Source organism: Chlamydotis macqueenii, chromosome 4 (genome assembly GCF_036417535.1).
Source record: "Chlamydotis macqueenii isolate bChlMac1 chromosome 4, bChlMac1.mat, whole genome shotgun sequence".
Taxonomy (NCBI): Eukaryota; Metazoa; Chordata; class Aves; order Otidiformes; family Otididae; genus Chlamydotis; species Chlamydotis macqueenii.
The window spans coordinates 24584432-24590351 of record NC_141559.1 but is presented as its reverse complement, the minus strand read 5'-3'; the positions used below and the strand labels follow the sequence as shown (position 1 = coordinate 24590351).

The 5920-nt window shown below is 39.1% G+C and overlaps 1 long non-coding RNA gene across 1 annotated transcript; it reads right to left on the bottom strand.

Annotated features, from left to right (window-relative positions):
- Positions 1 to 393: 393 nt before the first annotated feature.
- Positions 394 to 5586, bottom strand: LOC147600858 (uncharacterized). The gene is made up of 3 exons (XR_015258547.1): positions 5471 to 5586; positions 4429 to 4608; positions 394 to 743 (listed from the first exon to the last, which is right to left on the bottom strand). It is a non-coding gene; the product is annotated as an uncharacterized LOC147600858 (long non-coding RNA).
- Positions 5587 to 5920: the final 334 nt, after the last annotated feature.

The window sequence follows — 5920 nt, the reverse complement described above, 5'->3', positions numbered from 1 at the left end:
TGTCTCAAGAGTCCAGCTTCTATGCTTAGGTATTTTCAGAAATTACGCCTATCACAAATGTTATGATGCGTCAAGCATTTCCTTCAGTTGCTTTTAAATTGACACAAAATATCAGAGTGATTGAGGGTGTTTCCTCCAGAAGGACAGAGAGTTCAAATTCGAAATGGGAAGAAAGACAGTTTGTTCACGAAGCAGCTATCCAGTCTGCAAAACAACTATCAAGAAACTTGAGAGGGATTAAGATGAGAAAAAACAGTAACTTGGCTCCTTGTCTTGTGCATACTTCTTTGTAAGCAAACAGTTGCATCATCAGCTCCTGCTTCTTATGGAAACAACCTTTTATTTAGATTTGACATTTCAGGGTTAAAGAAATCCATGTCTCCTAATCCAGAATGTGTTTTACTCTTTTATTTTCTTTAGTATATAGGGTATGTACTTAAAATACACAAAGCATCTGTGTTCTGCAGGTCAGCCCCTTCAGCTTTTGTTCAGGTGCCTAGGTAGAAATGCATAGTTAATGTCTGTCTGTGAAAGGTTTTCTTTTAGAGATGTCTTTTTCTGAAGAAGCTAATTCTCGAGTGTGAACTGCTCTGATGACGAGATGAGATCATCTCTTGTCATATCATGTGGTGGTCGTCTTCCTATTCCGCAGAGATGGTGACTTCTGTGATCGACGAAGCAAGGGTACTACAGCTGTTGCCTTCAAAGCTTGGATTCATCCCCAGGGCAGCTTGGTCCTGCACCTTGAGTGAGGAGAGAGAGATTTGAGAAAACAAGCCACGTTTGTATCATTAAAAGCTGAATTATAAGGCATGAGGGGTGGAGGAATGGGGAACTGGAGTAAGTAAGGGATTTTGGATGTTGGCATTTTCTAGCTGAAGAGTAGTTTATTGTGTAGAAGCATTAAAAAAAAAAAAGAAAGACTGTCCTTGGATCAACCTATGCACTGGTTGTTAAGATATTTCTGTGGAAAGTGAGAGACTGAGATTGAAGTCTAGGTCTGAATTAGGCCCTTGAGGGGAGTCTCATAGTACTTAGGCAAACATTTGAAGCATTGAGCTATTCTGGAATCAGTTTTCTCTTCCCTTTCCCTTTTGTCCCCCTAGCCTTTTTCTCCTTCCAAAGTTTCCCTTCGGGAAGTGAGAACCCTTTCCTGAACGAGACGTAATAGGAAAACTGTAATTTCTGCAGGCTAGTTACAGGCTGGTTAAATCAATATTTCCTAATTAAAAAACATTTATTTCCAAATTTCTCATTAAATCTCATCTATCCTCCCCCTACCCCATTCTCTATAAAATACTAATCACAGTTTTTCTCTCTTCTCTCTGCTTCATGCCCACCGGGCTCCTTTTTGCAGCCCCCATATTTCCCTCCTTGTAGTTTTCCGTCACCTTGGCTTCCAGCTCCAGGGGCGTCTCACCTGCACAGGGAGCACTAACAAGGAGCACAAGAAATGCTGGTGATGCTCTGCTCCTAGCTACAGTACCTGACAGCAGCCCAGGAGAGGAGCAGCCCTTTGAGAGAAAATTTGAGAAACACTTCCAGGTCACCCTTGCCCTGGCTTTGCACCCATCTTGTCTTTTTTTTGTGGGCCAGAGTGAGTTCATAAGGTGAAATTTTAAGAGTTCTCACTTTGAAAAAACTCTTAAAAGTGGAAGCTATTTTTACTGAGCCTGTACTGAAGTGTGATTTTCTTTAATTTTTTTATTTTTCCTCATAAAGTTTTACAATTTGGCCAGCTGAAGGAATTTTAAATGGGTGGTAGTAAGCCATCCCTGCTTTGAGTATAGAGGCATTCCTGTATTTCAAAGACAAGAGGCAAAATCTCGAGATATTTTCCAGAGTAACTATGTCAGCATGGAAAATGTTATCCTTGGGAGTTAATTTTGTAAAATTATAAGCAATGTGAAAAGAAGGTCTTGTAACAAGAAAGGTGCATCAGCTTTGAGAACAGGCTAAACTGCTTTGAACTTTTGTCATCTATTGTAAGACTACTGGGCAAAAGCTTCACAGTGGAAGTCCAACAACAAGAAATGTGAGATATATATATATATAACTTTTTTTTTAAATTGCATTTATGTACTAGATCAAAATTGGTAGTAATAATAAACAGCAATAGCTGCACCTTGATAGAGGCAGAAATGTATTCTGTTAAACCCTAAGAACTTTGAAAAGACACTTACAAGTTTTTCTGCTTTACCTATCTAGAACAATCTGCCCTGAAGAACAGGCTTTAAATTTTCTCTCCCTCTAAGTTTCTAATAATTCCCAGCCCCAAACTGCTCAGCCAATTTTAGATTCCTCTGATCTCAATCAAGATAGGCAAGGCAGAAACAGGTGTCCATTAAGTAACTAAAAATGTGCAAAGTTGTCTTCAGAATTGACATCCTAAGGGGATCTTTACATTGCTTTTAATTTTACGTGCTCAATTTGCTCTTCTCTGCCAGGCTGCAACCCCAATTTAACTGGACAGAAAGTTAAATTGCAAAAATGTTCACCATTTCCCTTCTGCAGTCAAGCTGACATGCAGAGGTACCAAAATCCTGCAAGGACTCTGCATGTCTCTGTACTCTTGTTCTTCTGGAGTGGGAGGAAAGAGAAATCTCACAAGAAAAACTTTTCTCCTGACTTACCGAGACAGTACAAACAAGAAAAAGCAGTGGTTGGGTATGCCTTATATTATGAAACTAAAAGTCATATTCAGCGCTGACTGATCCTGCCTTGACTAACAGACATCATAAAATTCCTGGTCATTTGGCACTGAAGCAAATTGTCTGCCTGTTAAGTCCAATATAAGCCATATTTAGAGTTTAAGTCAAACTGTAATTGAGCCCTGAAATGGCTGTGGACTTTTAAACTCTGATAGCATTGATGGAGCATGAGGGAGCTCAGCTCCTTCAGTGGTGGTGTTCTCTGTCTTTCCAGTACTGCCTTTAGTTGAATGAATAGCTAACCTGAGCAGAAGCCAAGAAAGTGATTTAAGTCAAAATTGCTGAGCCTCTTTCCTCTGTACCTTTAGCTTCAAATACTTCTGTCATAGTGTTTGATATTTTTTTTCCCCAATTTTAGCACAATTTTTGGACTAGGTAGGATATTTTGCATAGTAATTAGCAGCTGATATTCATGGCATCAAGTAGATTATTTTTAAGTATGCTTTCTTCACTGAAATAAACCAAATCAAAACAGCGTCATTCAATGGTCGTTTTGTGCAAGGGAGTGTGCATTTACCTGGTCTGCTTGTGTTCTCCTCAGTTTGATGCTTTGTAGGGGAAAAAAAGGCACCTAAAATTGTTTTCATCCTTTACAGTTACATTAAAATGATGTGGCTGTCCAGCTGATAAATTGACTCCATTGTATCTGTTCTAAATTTATATGGATAGCAAAGTTCTGCACGGTCATAAATGATTTATCTTTTGTATTTGGAGTGGAGTCATAATCATTCACTCTTTTTCAAGTCTAGTTTGGCAACTTTATCTCACTTGCAGTTTGCATTTCTGGAAGTGGGAATATATTCTGCAGCTTTTGATGTGTTGATTGGTAAGAAGGTAAAGACAGCTGCACACGTCTCCAGAGAGTCAGCTCAATGGCTAAATGAAGACCTCTAGTGCTTTCTTGTTAGCCAAGATAGATCTACATCCAGATGAACCACAATTAGTCAATAGTGAAGGCTATAGGTTCATGTGATCAGAAGCCACAAATCAGTTTTCCCTAGGACTTAGTTATTGGCAGATAGCGCCTTAGGCTATGCCTTGCTGCTGCTTGCCTGACTGTAATTTTTCCCCTAGTGAAGTTTTTAAAGTCACATACTGAGACTGGAGCAGTGATCTCCTGACAGCAGGGCTGTCACTGGCCTGTCAAATATCAATTGCTTATCAAACAAATTGTCTGCTACTTTAATGTACCTGGCCCCTCACTATTAACAAAGCTTAAAATGCTGCTGGTTTCTGTACTGCTGTTTACTGTGTTGGTGCCTATATGCTTACACGCATACTTCATTATTTTGTTGTGGTGTGGGCCAAATCCTTCCTTCCTGCGACACTGATGGAAACACACCAAAATAGTTTACAGCCAAGGTGACTGCATATCCTTGTGAACTTGTGAAACCGTATCAGTTAACCAGGAAGGAGCCCTGATTCCTGCTGGAATTTAAACCCTAGTCCAAAATGTTGTGGGTTTGGTTTTTTTTTTTTCCAGAAGGTTTGGTTAGTGTGTTTATTTGCTCAGCTAACCTCACATTGTACATAACTTTGCATTTGGTTCCGGCTAAAATTAGAAACAGAAATATATTGTGAGGAAATTTCATCTGAGGCTTTCAGAGAACTTTGCGGGTGGTGGGATGTAAAGCCACACAATGTTCACAAATGACAGATAAATATGATTCCCCAATTTTATGGGTAGCTAAAACGAGAAGCTGTGTTACTTCCTCACCCACTGAATGAGTTGCAGAGTTGCCAGCAGAGCCCAAAGGGATTTTTTATTATCTGCCCCTGTTTGTAGTTACCAGCCAGTCTGTCTCCTCTGTAGACGATTTACATGCCAAAATGGCATCTGCCGTGTCTTCTGGGCAGCACACTAGTTGAATCAAATCACACCTTTCTCATTGCTGCTCTGCAAATAAAGGAAAAATTAAGGCCAGTAGAAGTAAAAGTAATTCTTCAATGAACTGAGCATATAAAACGTGCTTTACAGTTTCCAGCACCCTGCAGTGATGGTGATTAGTTAAAGAAACACCACAGCCTTGTTACTATCACATCTTTTAAAACCTTTTTACATTACACAAAGATGGTCTAAGAAATTAATTAAAATGTTGGACAATAACATAATCAGGGATATCTATATTTGCAGTCTTTTCTCTGTGCTTGCATACATCTTTTATCTGTCAAGTACAGCAAATAGCTAATTAGCCCTCTTTTAAGTACTTCACTGCTTATATTGGAGCTATAGTCATGCCCTAGTGGGATGGTTTCCAGGAAACCTGATATGCGTTCTCGGCTGAAAGAGCATATCCCTGTTCGTAGGCTGTTAGGAAACTGGTAGATTTTAGAAAATGCTCTTTTAAATAAATCACTTGTTTGTGGTTCTCAGAACACATCTGATCTGTCAGCATTGTAAAGACAGAGCAAACCAAAATCCAGAGTTCCTACACAACTCCTACGGAGCAGAATTCTTGCCAATATCAATTAGAGGATTACTAAATATGGGCTGCAGGATATCACCTCGTGTTCCCTAAAAGGTAAGCTTTTAATATGATTGGTATGACTCATCATGTTAAATTCTTGCTTTCATTCACTTGTTTTCTGCTAAGGCAAAAGCCCAGCATAGTCGGAACTGAACTGATATGCACTTACTTCAATGAAGTGCCTTAAAATGTAACATTTACTGTGTCACACCACTGTGCATTAAAGTAGTAAATCTGAGAAATAATCAGATCACCTTAATTTTACATAATGATCAAGAAAAATGTACTTACAGATTAAAGTGATGTTGGGAGATTCCACCCCCTCCTCTTTCTGCATTAAAATCTTTGCAATGGAAAGGCCTCACTGAGGGTTACTGCAATGTACAATGTCACATGCCATCTCATGCTGGCCACAAAAATAACTCAAGGCGCCACTCTGCTGCAATTAGCAGCTGTAAGATTATGATGTTTTGACACAGGTGAGGCAAAAACACGAACAGGGTGAAGATAGGAGTTAAACAACTATTTCCTCACAAAAATACCTTCTATTATTTATACACCAAAAATGTACTAAGAAAGGACTTTTTTTTCAGACAACTAAAACTAACTTCTGCCACCAATTAATTTGCAGTGTGACAGCAGAATTTTACTACTGTTATTTAAGAATTTCTACTAGTCTTTGCGTTCTGAGAAAAATACACTTGTGTCTGCTGCTCTGCCTCATCAGAAGGTATCAGTTAT